Source organism: Salmo trutta, chromosome 34 (assembly GCF_901001165.1).
Source record: "Salmo trutta chromosome 34, fSalTru1.1, whole genome shotgun sequence".
Classification (NCBI taxonomy): domain Eukaryota; kingdom Metazoa; phylum Chordata; class Actinopteri; order Salmoniformes; family Salmonidae; genus Salmo; species Salmo trutta.
Window position 1 is genome coordinate 24,548,724 of NC_042990.1, and position 19,166 is coordinate 24,567,889.

Here is a 19,166-nt window from a genome sequence, read left to right on the forward strand (position 1 = left end):
AAGGCAAGCGGTACCGGAGTGCCAAGTCTAGGACAAAAAGGCTTCTCAACAGTTTTTACCCCCAAGCCATAAGACTCCTGAACAGGTAATCAAATGGCTACCCAGACTATTTGCATTGTGTGCCACCCCCAACCCATCTTTTACACTGCTGCTACTCTCTGTTTATCATATATGCACAGTCACTTTAACTATACATTCATGTACATATGTACATACTACCTCAATAGGCCCGACCAACCAGTGCTCCCGCACATTGGCTAACCGGGCTATCTGCATTGTGTCCCACCACCCACCAACCCCTCTTTACGCTACTGCTACTCTCTGTTCATCATATATGCAAAGTCACTTTAACCATTTGTACATACTACCTCAATCAGCCTGATTAACCAGTGTCTGTATGTAGCCTCGCTACTGTATATAGCCTCGCTACTGTTTTTCAGTCTTTTTACTGTTGTTTTATTTCTTTACATACCTATTGTTCACCTAATATATTTTTTGCACTATTGGTTAGAGCCTGTAAGGAAGCATTTCACTGTAAGGTACACCTGTTGTATTCGGTGCACGTGACAAATAAACTTTGATTTGATTTACAGCATGGAAAAAGCATTCTGGGAAAGCTTACTAGACATTTTCATGCGTGTCATTTTCTCAGTGTGTGTAGGTGGATGTGAGTGTACTCTGTGTCTGTGTTCATTGGAGGAGGATCTAAACCAACACCTAACCTCCCCTTCCAAACCCCAGTGTCTCTAGAGTTGAGACTTGAGGTTGAGAGAGAAAGCAATAGGCTAATGCAGCTGCCGACAGGATTTCTCTGACTCCTGATCCATTCTCTCTGAGTCCCGGCTTACTGTCCAGTTCCAAGTGTCTTGGTCCATGCCAGGTTTTCTCTGCTGTCCAGAGTCAGGCCCAGACCTGTGGTTCTGCTCTATGGCTAGGAGGTGAGTCAGAGAGAGGGGTGAAGATGGGGGAGGGAGAGAGGAGCTGGGTGCAGTCCTGAAGCCCGTGGCACATTCCTAGAAGAGACCACACCCTCAATCGCACCTCACACACACACATACATTTCCAGCTGCTAACTTAGCTAAAAAATACTCAGGTGAGCAGCATACACACACTAAGTCTAAGACACTCACTCATACACACGTATGGTTATACACTGTATGCAAATTAACTTTCATGGAGTGTTGTTATCACAGCCAGGTCACCTGTGATACAAGTCAGTATTTGACGTCCATCCATGTCTGAGGATGTCGGGAGAATACGTGGAAACTGGCCACTAGGGGCAACAGTGAGCGCTGTTACCTTCAAGTAGGTTTTGGCATTGTGGATGGCATCTGCCTCTGATTCCAAAGGTTGCCAGTTTGAATCCAGCGATAGGACGTTGTTTTTGAGATTTTTGTTTTAAGCCTATCCCAAACCTTAACACTTACCTTAACCAATAGGAGTTAATGCCTAACCATAAGATTTCGGAGTTAATGCCTAAACTTAACGTTAAACACTTCAGAATTTGATGCTTGGAACAACTTAGAAATTTGACGTTTCAGAAACATAGATGAACGTGAGACTAGTTGTGTTATCATACACACCAGGGAGAAGTAGATTTGCTTATCTCGGTCTAGATCGTGTAACACAGGGCAGGGTGCACCAAGGTACGTGGGCAGAGATCCACAACCGTGAGACACACCCTGCGCTGACCAAGCACGTCTGTGTGTGTGTGTGTGTGTGTGTGTGTGTGTGTGTGTGTGTGCTGCAGGATATCAGGGGAGCAGGGTGGAGCTGATCTGACAGAACAAAAGACAGCCCACGTCAAGCACACACACACTCAGAGACACAGTAAGAAAACTCCGTGCCCCTTAGTGTAGATATGGGAAACATGAATTAACATTTAGTTGAGTTGTCAACTAACCTGAATTAAACCTCTAATCAACAAAAAATGTCACCATGTCATTGGATTTAGGTAAAAAGTTGGATGAAAAAAAATACGAAGTTCCCTTATGTTGATGAAGTTTTAAAAAATTCAATCAGTTTTCCACTTTGATTCAACATCATCACTTTGCTTTTCTTTGTTGAAATGATGTGGAAACAACGTTGACTCAACCAGTTTTGCCCAGTGGGATTGTACTGGGCAGGACAAACAGAACAAGTGCAACTCCAAAATGTTTGATGGATTAGAGTGACCTACTGGTAGACATGGACAACTTTGTGGCTCAGTTGGTAGAGCATGGTGTGTGCAACGCCAGGGTTGTGGGTTTGATTCCCACGGGGGGCCAGTACAACTTTTTTTAATGAAATGTATGCATTCATTACTGTAAGTCGCTCTGGATAAGAGCATCTGCTAAATGACTAAAATGCTATGTTAACACTATGAAGCTGAATCAACATGAAGGATGGTAAAGTCATGATAAACAAGAGCTCTATCTCTCAGACTTCCCTGTCCGCAGTTAAAAAGAGAGGGAGAGGAGTGGGACATAAAGAAAAGGAGAGAATGTGGGAGAGAGGAAAGACAAAAAATAAAGGGAGAAAGAGAAGAGAGAGGGGTGCACACTGGGTAGTAGCACACTCAACTGTCTGAAGCACAAACCATGCTACAGCTCACTGGTGAATGGAGAGAGAGACAGAACAAGAGAGAGCGAGAGGGGAGGTGGTAATAGCAAAGACAGTATAGTATTAAGATAGGCAGAAACTGCTTCTCCAATGGAAATTCCCAAAAACGCTTGTAGGCGATGTCATGGCGACGTTGGCTAGCTATGCTCATGTGCAGAAATACGTCATCGCGTGTCGCCTCGCCGAACTGCGCACGTGCATGCCGTCAAATCAATATAAAGTTGTTTTCAACGTGTCAGTGTCACTTTAAGAACATGTTCAACGACTTAAGACATTGGCTCGAATATAGGTTGTGCCTTTAGATTTCGAGAAAATTAAGAACTGAGGAAGACATTTTCGACTTCTAAAAACCCAAACCTGTGCCTGGTCTGCTTGGTCTGTTTAGCACGCGTTCCCGGAAGTCTCGCGATGTTGTGGCTCTGGGTTTAGAAACTCTGTGGTAACAGTTTTTGAAATATGCCACTAGTCAACTTCCAATAGTTTTCAACTGTCAGCTTTAACAACAGTGAGAATAGGAGGAGTTAGGAGGGAGGAAAGGGATTGAGTTTCTCAACTTCTTCCCTGTTTTATCTCCCCGCGGTGTGGAAGAGCGCGGGCAAAGACGTAGGTTTAGCAGACGCAGAGGCAGACAGGTCGGGCCTGAGTAGTGTGGAGCTCCTGGGCGTTTTGATCGAATAGGGTGGAGTCCCAACGGGAGAAAGGAATGTAATACACAGACGAGCCGAGGACACTAGTGGAAGTACCGCGGAAGGGATATACGGCCATACACAGCGGTTCAAGCAAAAAAGACAAGGTAGTCTACAGGTTGTTGCCCACTTGAGGGTAAGATACTGAATCATTATGTCCATAACAACTCTCTCTGAAACAGGTACATCTATCCAAGTGATAATCTATCCAGGTGATCTCTCCGTGCCTTATATAAATTAGCATATTGCAATAATCTCTATGTAACTCTGTGTATGTAGCCCATACTATAACAAGAGAATGAAATAGCACTTTGAAACTTGAAGCAGTCAAATGTTACCAGTAGTTCTTTAGCCGACAGTATGTATTACGATCACTGTTGGATTAGGCAACTCTAATAATAACTCTGCAATAACGTCTGGTTTCATTGAAAGCTGCCAACCAATAGAAACTCTGCAAGACTTGCTTGGCAGTCTTCAATTCATTTATATAAATTCACATACACACAAAGAAACTTCTGTATTACAGTAGCCCTCTATTATAGCCTATATATTGTCATGCATAAACAAGACAATATGTTGTATGTCATGTTATCTAATAATGTAGACTACATAGTTGGACTAAAGTCGATTGATAATCACAGTCCTATGTCTTGTAAATTACCATACAGAAGTTGTTTGTGTGTGTGTGCTGAGTACAGATGTTCTGCTTTGTATCTGACTGAGACTTTGGTCCATGTCAGATAATAGGCCTACTTTAGCCTTCCTGTATGTCAGCCTACAACTTTCTCTCTGTGTGTGTGTGTCTGTGTGTGTCTGTGTGTGTCTGTGTGTGTTTGTGTGCGTGTTTACTACTGCCTCAGCTTTTGCCCAAGGGGCCGACCTTTTAGGGCGCAGGTGGTAGTGTACAAGTTAACAAACAGATCACCGACCATTTCGAATCCCACCGTACCTTCTCCGCTATGCAATCTGGGTTCCGAGCTGGCCATGGGTGCACCTCAGCCATGCTCAAGGTCCTAAACGATATCATAACCGCCATCGACAATACTGTGCTGCTGTATTCATCAACATGGCCAAGGCTTTCGACTCTGTCAATCACCACATTCTTATCGGCAGACTCAACAGCCTTGGTTTCTCAAATGACTGCCTCGCCTGGTTCACCAACTACTTCTCAGACAGAGTTCAGTGTGTCAAATCAGAGGGCCTGTTGTCCGGACCTCTGGCAGTCTCTATGGGGGTGCCACAGGGTTCAATCCTCGGGCCCACTCTTTTCTCTGTATACATCAATGATGTCGCTCTTGCTGCTGGTGATTCTCTGATCCACCTCTACGCAGACAACACCATTCTGTATACTTCTGGCCCTTCTTTGGACACTGTGTTAACCAACCTCCAGACGAGCTTCAATGCCATACAACTCTCCTTCCGTGGCCTCCAACTGCTCTTAAATGCAAGTAAAACTAAATGCATGCTCTTCAACCGATCGCTGCCCACACCTGCCTGCCCGCCTGGCATCACTACTCTGGATGGTTCTGACTTAGAATATGTGGACAACTACAAATATCTAGGTGTCTGATTAGACTGTAAACTCTCCTTCCAGACTCACATTAAGCATCTCCAATCCAAAATTAAATCTAGAATCGGCTTCATATTTCGCAACAAAGCATCCTTCCATCATGCTGCCAAACACCCTCGTAAAACTGACTATCCTACCGATCCTTGAATTTGGCGATGTCATTTACAAAATAGCCTCCAACACTACTCAGCAAATTGGATGCAGTCTATCAGCTTTGTCACCAAAGCCCCACATACTACCCACCACTGTGACCTGTATGCTCTCGTTGGCTGGCCCTCACTTCATATTCATCGCCAAGCCCACTGGCTCCAGGTCATCTATAAGTCTTTGCTAGGTAAAGCCCCGCCTTATCTCAGCTCACTGGTCACCATAGCAGCACCCACCAGTAACACGCGCTCCAGCAGGTATATTTTACTGGTCACCCCCAAAGCCAATTCCTCCTTCGGCCGCCTTTCCTTTCAGTTCTCTGCTGCCAATGACTGGAACGAACTGCAAAAATCACTGAAGCTGGAGACTCATATCTCCCTCACTAGCTTTAAGCACCAGCTGTTAGAGCAGCTCACAGATCACCACCTGTACATAGCCCATCTGTAAATAGCCCATCCATCTACCTCATCCCCATACTGTTATTTATTTTGCTCCTTTGCACCCCAGTATCTCTACTTGCATACTCATCTTCTGCACATCTATCACTCTAGTGTTTAATTGCTATATTGTAATTATTTCGCCACTATGGCCTATTTATTGCCTTACCTCCTTTATCCTAACTCATTTGCACACACTGTATATAGACTTTTTCTATTGTATTATTTACTGTATGTTTGTTTATTCCACGTGTAACTCTATGTTGTTGTTTGTGTCGCACTGCTTTGCTTTATCTTGGCCAGGTCGCAGTTGTAAATGAGAACTTGTTCTCAACTAGCCTATCTGGTTAAAAAATTGTGAAATATATATATTTTTTAAAACTTGCCCCACAAGCATAGCTGGTTCAAACCTCGCTTCAGCAGACTGCTCCCCCTCAGTCGCTACAATATATGTATCTGTAACTTATGTAGTCTGCTTCGGCCTCTGAATCATAACGTCTATACCATACAACATTAACTCTAGAATATGTACAACCTACACACTTGTAAACTTAATGACCAACCTTCACAACTAAGTTTTCAGTCTTTATATTACAAAATAGTGGATTTGCAGATTAGAATAGCACATTTGTTTGTGCATGTGTGTGTTCATGTTCCTCCTGTTAGACCATTATGCTGTCAAGGCTGCACCCTTTGTTTGCATTGTCTTAAGGGTCAATGTCTATCCGTGTGTGTTCTTGTGCTTACGAGAATTCAATCTATCCCTTTGTGTACTTGTAGTATCTGACCTTGAGTCATTGTACTGTATGTGGTGCTGTTGTCTTTTCAGTCAGACAGTGATGATATCCTGATGATACAGGACAGGTAGATGTACTTCTGTCTGTGTCTGCGCCTCAAATTACACTCTAATTCCCTATGAAGGGCACTACTTTTGGACAGAGCCCTATGGGAATTACGATGGGAATAGGGTGTCATTTCAGATCTGCCCGTGTGAGTGCCAGTGATGATATACATTTACATTTACATTTAAGTCATTTAGCAGACGCTCTTATCCAGAGCGACTTACAAATTGGATATAGAGAAGAACAGGTACCCCCTCCCCCCTTCTCTCTCTCTCGCCCTGTACTATTCTCACTGACCTATTTAAACGACTAACTGTAGAATCCACCTGAATCGGTATGCAGGATCAATCTGTGTGTTTGTTTTAGTGAGGCGTGTTCAGGTGTGTGTATGGTGTGTGTGTGTGTGTGTAGTTGTACAGGTTCTGCCTCCTCACGCTGTGTTCACCCAATTCAAATATTTTTTTCTACTAAATTGTCTTTTGAACAATCACATCAGATATTTTTCATAGCGTATATATATTATTTTCTGTACCAATTGGTCTTTTAACCGATCACATCAGATATTTTCATGTCAGATCTTTTGCAGAGGTGATCTGATTCGTCATAAGAACAATTAGTGCAGAAAATATCAGAATTGGGCTGCCTGTGTAAACACAGCCTCCGATACTTATTCACGTGTTGAGACAGAGACAAATGTTCCCTCTGCCACTCTCTTTAATTCCCTCTCTATCCCTCGCTCCCTATCATGCTCTCTCCCTCTATCTCCATCAATCCTCCTCTCTCTTTTTCTTTTCTCCCTTGCCCCCTCTATCATTCCCTCTCCCTCCCCCTCTTGCTCTCTCTATTTTCCTCTGTCCCCCTCTTTCCCAACGTTCACACAGGAATGCAGAGAATGACTGGTCAGAACGTTGAATGAACAAGCATGGGTTCGGCAACTCTGAGTCAGACAGTGATGATAGATATAACTATATAGCCTGGAGTGGAGGTTTGGTTCTTAAATCCTCCTGAAGTGGTGTACGGCTTCAAACCCATTCTGTTTGCTGCCTTTAAAACAGTCCTGCCCTTTTCTGAGAAACACATAACAAACACACACGCGCATGCACACGCAGACACATACACACACAATCACAAACACTTCCTGTCATTATTCCTGTGTCACCACTTGAGGTAAAAAGTTGTTGTTGCCACAACAAACCAAACAAATAGATGTCCCGTGTGTGAATGTGTCTTGTTAGACAGGTACATCAGACACTGTCAGCACTGGATGTTGTCATTCATCTGTCTGTAAACCAATCAGTGTGCCCCTTGTTCTCTTACAGCCAGTAAAACAGCGTGTGATTGGCTTAACCCAATCTCAACCCAATGAGCACACACGTACGCACAAACACACACACACGCACAGCTTGTGGAAGATATCTCAGGTGTACAGTGTTTGTTGTGTAATTTCTACCTGCCTTCAGGTCAGGGTGAGTAACCCCACTTGTACAGTTACGCTCTCACTCCGACCTACCAACTTACCTCAGAGGATAGGTTAGTGCAGGCCTGAATCAAATATGACAAAGACATCCTGTGATTTGAGAGTAGGACTGTGTAATGCCTTGAGGTAATGTTATCCTTGGAGCACAGACTCATGCAGGCTAGGCCTGTGGGTACCGTTAGCCAACAGACAGTCACTGTGCAGGATGTAGCATGTTAGCCGTAGGCTAGCAGTCTTGACTAGCTGGCTGCAGGTGAGCCACAGTGCTGCTGCTGAGTAAACTACAGCCAGCCTTTGATCCAGTGGGCAGGGCTATAACATAACTGGTTATTATGGTTACCTATAGCTCTAGGTGTGTGTGGAAGTTTACAAAACACATGCACACTCATCAGACAGCCAATCACCACACTATAGGCTACAAAACAACCCATCCACTCACCCACCCACCTGGATGCACACCCTCGCATCTTCTTTGGAGGACAAAGGTTTTTTGTTACATAAACATTTTACACACATTTTACATACAGTGCCAGTCAAAGGTTTGGACACACCTACTCATTCAAGGGTTTTTCTCTATTTTTTACTATTTTCAACATTGTAGAATAATAGTGAAGACATCAAAACCATGAAATAACACATATGGAATCATGTAGTAACCAAAAAAGTGTTCAACAAATCCAAATATATTTTAGATGTTAGATTATTGAAATAGCTACCCTTTGCCTTGATGACAGCTTTGCACACTCTTGGCATTCTTTCAACCAGCTTCAGGAGGAATGCGTTTCCAATAGGCTTGAAGGAGTTCCCACATATGCTGAGCACTTGTTGGCTGCTTTTCCTTCACTCTGCGATCCGACTCATCTCAAAACATCTCAATTGGGTTGAGGACGGGTGATTGTGGAGGTCAGGTCATCTGATGCAGCACTCCATCACTCTCCTTCTTGGTCAAATAGCCCTTACACAGCCTGGAGGTGTGTTGGGTCATTGTCCTGTTGAAAAATAAATTATAGTCTCACAAAGTGCAAACCAAATGGGATGGCGTATCGCTGCAGAATGCTGTGGTAGTGATGCTGGTTAAGTGTGCCTTCAATTCTAAATAAGTCACAGACAGTTTCACCAGATTTGGACTCATCAGACAAAAGGACATATTTCCACCGGTCTAATGTCCATTGCTCGTGTTTCTTGGCCCAAGCAAGTCTCTTCTTATTATTGGTGTCCATTAGTAGTGGTTTCTTTGCAGGTCAGGGCGCTGTGATGGCCACTCCAATACCTTGACTTTGTTGTCCTTAAGCCATTTTGCCACAACTTTGGAAGTATGCTTGGGGTCATTGTCCATTTGGAAGACCCATTTGCGACCAAGCTTTAACTTCCTGACTGATGTCTTGAGATGTTGCTTCAATATATCCACATAATTTTTCTTCCTCATGATGCCATCTATTTTGTGAAGTGCACCAGTCCCTCCTGTAGCAAAGCACCCCCACAACATGATGCTGCCACCCCCGTGCTTCAAGGTTGGGATGGTTTTCTTCGGCTTGCAAGCTTCCCCCTTTTTCCTTCAAACATAACGATGGTCATTATGGCCAAACAGTTCTATTTCTTTTTTCATCAGACCAGAGGACATTTCTCCAAAAAGTACGATCTTTGTCCCCATGTGCAGTTGCAAACCGTAGTCTGTCTTTTTTTAATGGCGGTTTTGGAGCAGTGGCTTCTTCCTTGCTGAGAGGCCTTTCAGGTTATGTCAATATAGGACTCGTTTTACTGTGGATATAGATACTTTTGTACTTGTTTCCTCCTGTATATAATCGATCAAACAGCCATGCAATCTCCATAGACAAACATTGGCAGTAGAGTGGCCTTACTGAAGTGCTCAGTGACGTCAACGTGACACCGTCAAAGGATGCCACCTTTCCAACAAGTCAGTTCTGCCTAGCTTGAGCTGCCCCGGTCAAATGTAAGTGATGTTATTGTGAAGTGGAAACGTCTAGGAGCAACAACGGCTCAGCCACAAAGTGGTAGGCCGCACAAGCTTTTAGAACAGGACCGGCGAGTGCTGAAGAACGTAGCGTGTAAAAATCGCCTGTCCTGGGTTGTAACACTCACTACCTAGTTCCAAACTGCCTCTGGAAGGAATGTCAGCACAAGAACTGTTCGTCGGGAACGTCATGAAATGGGTTTCCATGGCCAAGCAGCTGCACACAAGCCTATGCGCAATGCCAAGTGTCGGCTGAAGTGGGATGAATTTGAACATCAACTGTGAGCCAGGCCTAATCGCACAACATCAATGCCTGACCTCACTTATGGTCTTGTGGCTGAATGGAAGCAAGTCCCTACAGGAATGTTCCAACATCTAGTGGAAAGCCGTCCCAGAAGTGTGGAGGCAGTTATACGATCAAAGGTAGGACCAACTTCATATTAATGCCCTTGATTTTGGAATGAGATATGCGATGAGGCGGTGTCCACATACTTTTGGTCATGTAGTGTATATACAATATATACACACACAACCTTTTGGGTAGTTAGTACTTGGACATCTATATAGTGTTTTCAGTAATAACTATTACCGATAATAAGCATTTTAAACCCAGCCCTCTGCTTCCCTCCGGCCATCCCACCTATCTCTGTAGACCACCCCCTTTTGATTTCCACGCACCATATATTTTTCAACTGTGCTGTCTCACATGAACTTTGAACTTCTTTAATTGCATAGTATCCACAGATTGTACGTTAAAGATAAATATTTTTCCTAAGAGTATTACGTCATTTAGCAGACGCTCTTATCCAGAGCCACTTACAAATTGGTGCATTCACCTTATGATATCCAGTGGAACAACCACTTTACAATAGTACATCTATATATTTGGGGGGGTTAGAAGGATTACTTAATCCTATCCCAGGTATTCCTTAAAGAGGTGGGGTTTCAGGTGTCTCCGGAAGGTGGTGATTGACTCCGCTGTCCTGGCATCGTGAGGGAGCTTGTTCCACCATTGGGGTGCCAGAGCAGCGAACAGTTTTGACTGGGCTGAGCGGGAACTGTGCTTCCGCAGGGGTAGGGAGGCGAGCAGGCCAGAGGTGGATAAACGCAGTGCCCTTCTTTGGGTGTAGGGACTGATCAGAGCCTGAAGGTGCGGAGGTGCCGTTCCCCTCACAGTTCCGTAGGCAAGCACCATGGTCTTGTAGCAGATCACCCAACACTGCTATTTGTAGGGTTAACACACATTCACACCCACATATTTTACACTCTTATCCAGAGCAACTTACAGTAGTGAGTGCATCATTTTTTTTGTATTGGTTCCCCATGGGAATCGAACCCACAACCCTGGCGTTGCAAGTGCCATGTTCTACCAACTGAGCAACACAGTCAGTCTGTGAAGCCTGCAGGCTAAGTCAGTCACAGGCTGCAGGTTTTCATGGTGATGTGAGCAAACAGGTAAAAACACTTCCCGTCTAGTTGACATGTTCAGACTCGTGTTCAGAGCATGCCCAGTAAATGCCGCCCTATATAGTGTGCAGTATAAGGAATATGGTGTAAGTTCAGATATGCCCAGTCTCCATATACCATGTACTGTGCCAGCATGTGGAACACTCTTAGCAGTGTTTTCAGTTGGTTGATGTGAACAAACAAACTCGTTCTGACATGCAATTGCACTGTAATATGTAACAGCACATGTATTTACCCCAGACAGGCACTGTAAAAAAAAAAACATCTAGTTGATTCAACAAATTATTATTTAGTAACTGGTTCCACAGCCTTTTTTAGTTTACTTAACTTTTCAGTCAAGTGTTACTTGAACTTTCTAGTTGGCCCAAACTTGAGAGAACTTAGGTCAGGGACACCCACAAATTCAAGTAGCGCTTTGAACATACAATGTTTTCTGCCATTACGAAAACGAGCTCAAATTAAGATCCTACATCTGTACCTACAGCCTGACACACCTATAAAACATGTTTACTCAACACAACTATGGATGAACCTGTCTACACAGATCTCTCTCTCTCTTTCCTTCTTTCTCTCTTAATCTCTCTCTCTGTATCTCTTTCTGTCTGTCTCTCTTTTTTTTAATCCCGACCTGATTTAATATTCGATGAATCATCTGTATCATAATGGCATTGGCATTGCCATGCTAAATATGAGTGTTTACGGTCATAATAACTAAATACTGTTGTTATCTGTAATTTCTGTTCAATCTTGTGCAGATGTGTTACAGTAAACAGGTGTGTGTTTGTTGATGTAAAGTATGTACTCATTACACCAGTTGTCAATGACTCAACAACAATACCTTAATTATGTAGATCGTCTTGATCTAGTCAGCATGTCTACCTGAGTGCACTGTCACTAAGAGTTCTCTCTCTCTCTCTCTCTCTCTCTCTCTCTCTCTCTCTCACTCTCTCACTCTCTTGCCCTCACTCTCTCGCCCTCACTCTATCCTATGACACATTGCTCTCTTTATAATCTCTCTTTCGCCCTCTCTCTTTTTCTCTTGCCCTTTCTCTTGCGCTCTCTCTCTCGCCCTCTCTCTCTCGCCCTCTTTCGTATTTCGTATCAGCCTAATTCTGCTCTGCATGCATTATTTGGTGTTTTACGTTATAAACAGAGGATATTTTAGCAGAAATCTGCATGCAGAGACTCAATTTGGTGTTTGTCCAATTTTGTGAATTCTTGGTTGGTGAGCGGACCCCAGACCTCACAACCATCAAGGGCAACGGGGTCTATAACTGATTCAAGTATTTTTAGCCAGATCCTAATTGGTATGTCAAATTTTATGTTCCTTTTAATGGCATAGAAGGCCCTTCTTGCCTTGTCTCTCAGCTCGTTCACAGCTTGGTGGCACTGATATTTAGGCCGAGCTATGTATAGTTTTTGTGTGTGCTCTAAGGCAACGATATCTAGATGGAATTTGTATTTGTGGTCCTGGCGACTGGACTTTTTTTGGAACACCATTATTTTTGTGTTACTGAGATTTACTGTCAGGGCCCAGGTCTGACAGAATCTGCACAGAAGATCTAAGTGCTGCTGTACGCCCTCCTTGGTTGGTGACAGAAGCACCAGATCATCAGTCAACAGTAGACATTTGACTTCAGATTCTAGTAGGGTGTGGCCGGGTGCTGCAGATTGTTCTAGTGCCCTCGCAAATTCATTGATATATACAGTTGAAGTCGGAAGTTTACATACACCTTAGCCAAATACATTTAAACTCAGTTTTTCACAATTCCTGACATTTAATCCTAGTAAAAATTCCCTGTTTTAGATCAGTTAAGAATGTGAAATGTCAGAATAATAGTAGAGATAATGATTTATTTTAGCTTTTATTCCTTTCATCACATTCCCAGTTGGTCAGAAGTTAACATACACACAATTAGTGTTTGGTAGCATTGCCTTTAAATTGTTTAACTTGGGTCAAAAGTTTGGGGTAACCTTCCACAAGCTCCCCAGAATACGTTGGGTGAATTTTGGCCCATTCCTCCTGACAGAGCTGATGTAACTGAGTCAGGTTTGTAGGCCTCCTTGCTCGCACACGCTTTTTCAGTTCTGCCCACAAATTTTCTATAGGTTTTAGGTCAGGGCTTTGTGATGGCCACTCCAATACCTTGACTTTGTTGTCCTCAAGCCATTTTGCCACAACTTTGGAAGAATGCTTGGGGTCATTGTCCATTTGGAAGACCCATTTGCGACCAAGCTTTAGCTTCCTGACTGATATCTTGAGATGTTGCTTCAATATATCCACATCATTTTCTTTCCTCATGATGCTATCTATTTTGTGTAGTGCACCAGTCCCTCCTGCAGCAAAGCACCCCCACAACATGATGCTGCCACCCCCGTGCTTCACGGTCAGGATGGTGTTCTTCAGCTTGCAAGCTTCCCCCATTTTTCCTTCAAACATAACGATGGTCATTATGGCCAAACAGTTCTATTTCTTTTTTCATCAGACCAGAGGACATTTCTCCAAAAAGTACGATCTTTGTCCCCATGTGCAGTTGCAAACCATAGTCTGTCTTTTTAATGGCGGTTTTGGAGCAGTGGGTTCTTCCTTGCTGAGAGGCCTTTCAGGTTATGTCGATATAGGACTCGTTTTACTGTGGATATAGATACTTTTGTACCTGTTTCCTCCAGCATCTTCACAAGGTCCTTTGCTGTTGTTCTGGGATTGATTTGCACTTTTCGCACAAAGTACGTTCATCTCTAGGAGACAGAACGCGTCTCCTTCCTGAGCGGTAAGACAGCTGCGTGGTCCCATGGTGTTTATACTTGCGTACTATTGTTGGTACAGATGACCATGGTACCTTCAAGCATTTGGAAATTGCTCCCAAAGATGAACCAGACTTGTGGAGGTCTACAATTTTTTGTTGTTGAGGTCTTGGCTGATTTCTTTTGATTTTTCCATGATGTCAAGCAACAAGGCACTGAGTTTGAAGGTAGGCCTTGAAATACATCCACAGGTAAACCTCCAATTGACTCAAATGATGTCAATTAGCCAATCAGAAGCTTCTAAAGCCTGACATAATTTTCTGGAATTTTCCATGCTGTTTAAAGGCACAGTCAACTTAATGTATGTAAACTTCTGACCCAAAGGAATTGTGATAGAGTGAGTTATAAGTGAAATAATCTATCTGTAAACAATTGTTGGACAAATTACTTGTGTCATGCACAAAGACAGATGTCCTAACCTACTTGCCAAAACAATAGTTTTTTAACAAGAAATTTGTGGAGTGGTTGAAAAATGTGTTTTAATGACTCCAACCTAAGTGTATGTAAACTTCTGACTTCAACTGTATGTATATATTTAATGTACATACGCTATATATACAAAAGTATGAGGACCCTTTTAAATTTGTGGATTCGGCTATTTCAGCCACACCCGTTGCTGACAGGTGTATATAATCGATCAAACAGCCATGCAATCTCCATAGACAAACATTGGCAGTAGAGTGGCCTTACTGAAGTGCTCAGTGACGTCAACGTGACACCGTCATAGGATGCCACCTTTCCAACAAGTCAGTTCTGCCTAGCTTGAGCTGCCCCGGTCAAATGTAAGTGATGTTATTGTGAAGTGGAAACGTCTAGGAGCAACAATGGCTCAGCCACAAAGTGGTAGGCCGCACAAGCTTTTAGAACGGGACCGGCGAGTGCTGAAGAACGTAGCGTGTAAAAATCGCCTGTCCTGGGTTGTAACACTCACTACCTAGTTCCAAACTGCCTCTGGAAGGAATGTCAGCACAAGAACTGTTCGTCGGGAACGTCATGAAATGGGTTTCCATGGCCAAGCAGCCGCACACAAGCCTAAGATCACCATGCGCAATGCCAAGTGTCGGCTGAAGTGGTGTAAAGCTTGCCACCATTGGACTCTAGAGCAGTGGAAAGGCATTAGGTGGAGTGATGAATCACGCTTCATCATCTGGCAGTCCGAAGGACGAATCTGGGTTTGGCAGATGCCAGGAGAACGCTACCTGCCAACTGTAAAGTTTTGTGGAGGGGGAATAATGGTCTGGGGCTGTTTTTCATGGTTTGGGCTTGGCCCCTTAGTTCTAGTGAAGGGGAATCTTAACACTACAGCATAAAATGCCATTCTAGATGATTCTGTGCATCCAACTTTGTGGCAACAGTTTGGGTAAGGCCCTTGCTATTTCAACATGACAATGCCCTTGTGCACAAAGCGAGGTCCATACAGAAATGTTTTTTGAAGAACTTGACTGGCCTGCACACAGCCCTGACCTCAACCCCATCAATCCCTTTTGGGATGTATTTGAATATCGACTACGAGCCAGGCCTAATCGCCCAACATCAGTGCCCGACCTCACTAATGGTCTTGTGGCTGAATGGAAGCAAGTCCCTGCAGCAATGTTCCAACATCTAGTGGAAAGCCTTCCCAGAAGAGTGGAGGGTGTTATAGCAGCAAAGGTAGGACCAACTTCATATTAATGCCCTTGGTTTTGGAATGAGATGTGCGACAAGCAGGTGTCCACATACTGTTGGTCATGTAGTGTATATACACACACAACCTTTTGGATAGTTAGTACTTGGACATCTATATAGTGTTTTCAGTAATAACTATTACCGATAATAAGCATTTTAAACCCAGCTCTCTGCTTCCCTCCGGCCATCCCACCTATCTCTGTAGACCACCCCCTTTTGATTTCCACGCACCATATATTTTTCAAATGTGCTGTCTCACATGAACTTTGAACTTCTCTAATTGCATAGTATCCACAGATTGTATGTTAAAGATACATCTTTTTCCTAAGAGTATTATTATAATGTTGATTGATTGACTATTGCTTTCCAAATCACCCAACACTGCTATTTGTAGGGTTAACACACATTCACACCCACATATTTTACACTCTTATCCAGAGCAACTTACAGTATTGAGTTCACATTTTTTGTATTGGTTCCCTGTGGGAATCGAACCCACAACCCTGGCGTTGCAAGTGCCATGTTCTACCAACTGAGCAACACAGTCAGTCTGTGAAGCCTGCAGGCTAAGTCAGTCACAGGCTGCAGGTTTTCATGGTGATGTGAGCAAACAGGTAAAAACACTTCCCGTCTAGTTGACATGTTCAGACTCGTGTTCAGAGCATGCCCAGTAAATGCCGCCCTATATAGTGTGCAGTATAAGGAATATGGTGTAAGTTCAGATATGCCCAGTCTCCATATACCATGTACTGTGCCAGCATGTGGAACACTCTTAGCAGTGTTTTCAGTTGGTTGATGTGAACAAACAAACTCGTTCTGACATGCAATTGCACTGTAATATGTAACAGCACATGTATTTACCCCAGACAGGCACTGTAAAAAAAAAACATCTAGTTGATTCAACAAATTATTATTTAGTAACTGGTTCCACAGCCTTTTTTAGTTTACTTAACTTTTCAGTCAAGTGTTACTTGAACTTTCTAGTTGGCCCAAACTTGAGAGAACTTAGGTCAGGGACACCCACAAATTCAAGTAGCGCTTTGAACATACAATGTTTTCTGCCATTACAAAAACAGGCTCAAATTAAGATCCTACATCTGTACCTACAGCCTGACACACCTATAAAACATGTTTACTCAACACAACTATGGATGAACCTGTCTACACAGATCTCTCTCTCTCTTTCCTTCTTTCTCTCTTAATCTCTCTCTCTGTATCTCTTTCTGTCTGTCTCTCTTTTTTAATCCCGACCTGATTTAATATTCGATGAATCATCTGTATCATATTGGCATTGCCATGCTAAATATGAGTAGTTACTGTCATATTAATAACTAAGTCCTGTTGTTGTCTGTAATTTCTGTTCAATCTTGTGCAGATGTGTTACAGTAAACAGGTGTGTGTTTGTTGATGTAAAGTATGTACTCGTTACACCAGTTGTCAATGACTCAACAACAATACCTTAATTATGTAGATCGTCTTGATCTAGTCAGCATGTCTACCTGAGTGCACTGTCACTAAGAGTTCTCTCTCTCTCTCTCTCTCTCTCTTACCCTCACTCTATCCTATGACGCATTTCTTTCTTTATAATTTCTCTCTCACCCTCTCTCTCTTTTGCCCTCTCTCTTTTTCTCTTGCCCTCTCTCTCTCTGTCTCATGCTCTCGCTCGCTCTCTCTCTCTCGCCCTCTTTCGTATTTCATATCAGCCTAATTCTGCTCTGCATGCATTATTTGGTGTTTTACGTTGTACCCAGAGGATATTTTTGCAGAAATCTGCATGCAGAGTCTCAATTTGGTGTTTGTCCAATTTTGTGAATTCTTGGTTGGTGAGTGGACCCCAGACCTCACAACCATCAAGGGCAACGGGGTCTATAACTGATTCAAGTATTTTTAGCCAGATCCTAATTGGTATGTCAAATTTGATGTTCCTTTTGATGGCATAGAAGGCCCTTCTTGCCTTGTCTCTCAGCTCGTTCACAGCTTTGTGGAAGTTACCTGTGGCACTGATATTTAGGCCGAGCTATGTATAGTTTTTGTGTGTGCTCTAAGGCAACGATATCTAGATGGAATTTGTATTTGTGGTCCTGGCGACTGGACTTTTTTTGGAACACCATTATTTTTGTCTTACTGAGATTTACTGTCAGGGCCCAGGTCTGACAGAATCTGCACAGAAGATCTAAGTGCTGCTGTAGGCCTTCCTTGGTTGGTGACAGAAGGACCAGATCATCAGTCAACAGTAGACATTTAACTTCAGATTCTAGTAGGATGTGGCCGGGTGCTGCAGATTGTTCTAGTGCCCTCGCAAATTCATTGATATATATACAGTTGAAGTCGGAAGTTTACATACACCTTAGCCAAATACATTTAAACTCAGTTTTTCACAATTCCTGACATTTAATCCTATTAAAAATTTCCTTTTTTAGGTCAGTTAGGATCACCACTTATAAGAATGTGTAATGTCAGAATAATAGTGGAGAGAATGATTTATTTCAGCTTTTATTTCTTTCATCACATTCCCAGTGGGTCAGAAGTTTACGTATACTCAATTAGTATTTGGTAGCATTGCCTTTAAATTGTTTAACTTAGGTCAAACGTTTTGGGTAGCCTTCCACAAGCTTCCCACAATAAGTTGGGGAATTTTGGCCCATTCCTCCTGACAGAGCTGATGTAGCTTAGTCAGGTTTGTAGGCCTCCTTGCTCACACATGCTTTTTCAGTTCTGCCCACAAATTTTCTATAGGATTGAGGTCAGGGCTTTGTGATGGCCACTCCAATACCTTGACTTTGTTGTCCTTAAGCCATTTTGCCACAACTTTGGAAGTATGCTTGGGGTCATTGTCCATTTGGAAGACCCATTTACAACCAAGCTTTAACTTCCTGACTGATGTCTTGAGATGTTGCTTCAATATATCCACATCATTTTCTTTCCTCATGATGCCATCTATTTTGTGAAGTGCACCAGTCCCTCCTGCAGCAAAGTAACCCCACAACATGATGCTGCCACTCCTGTGCTTCACAGTCGGGATGGTGTTCTTTGGCTTGCAAGCCTCCCCCTTTTTCCTTCAAACATAACGATGGTCATTATGGCCAAACAGTTCTATTTGTTTTTCATCAGACCAGAGGACATGTGCCGTGGCAAACCGTAGTCTGTCTTTTTAATGGCGGTTTTGGAGCAGTGGTTTCTTCCTTGCTGAGAGGCCTTTCGGGTTATGTCGATATAGGACTCATTTTACTGTGGATATAGATACTTTTGTACCCGTTTCCTCCAGCATCTTCACAAGGTCCTTTGCTGTTGTTCTGGGATTGATTTGCACTTTTCGCACAAAGTACGTTCATCTCTAGGAGACAGAACGCGTCTCCTTCCTGAGTGGTATGACGGCTGCGTGGTCCTATGGTGTTTATACTTGCACACTATTGTTTGTACAGATGAACGTGGTACCTTCAGGCATTTGGAAATTGCTCCCAAGGATGAACCAGACATGTGGAGGTCTACAAAGCATT

The 19,166-nt window shown here is 43.2% G+C and overlaps 1 protein-coding gene across 1 annotated transcript in view; it reads left to right on the forward strand.

The window, feature by feature from the left end:
- Positions 1–3,083: 3,083 nt before the first annotated feature.
- LOC115173875 (protein FAM83H) overlaps positions 3,084–19,166 on the forward strand; it is a 37,506-nt gene continuing 21,423 nt past the window's right edge. The window contains exon 1 of the mRNA XM_029732357.1: positions 3,084–3,423. The gene's annotated coding sequence lies outside the window, so the exon portion shown is untranslated. The remainder of the gene's footprint in view (positions 3,424–19,166) is intronic.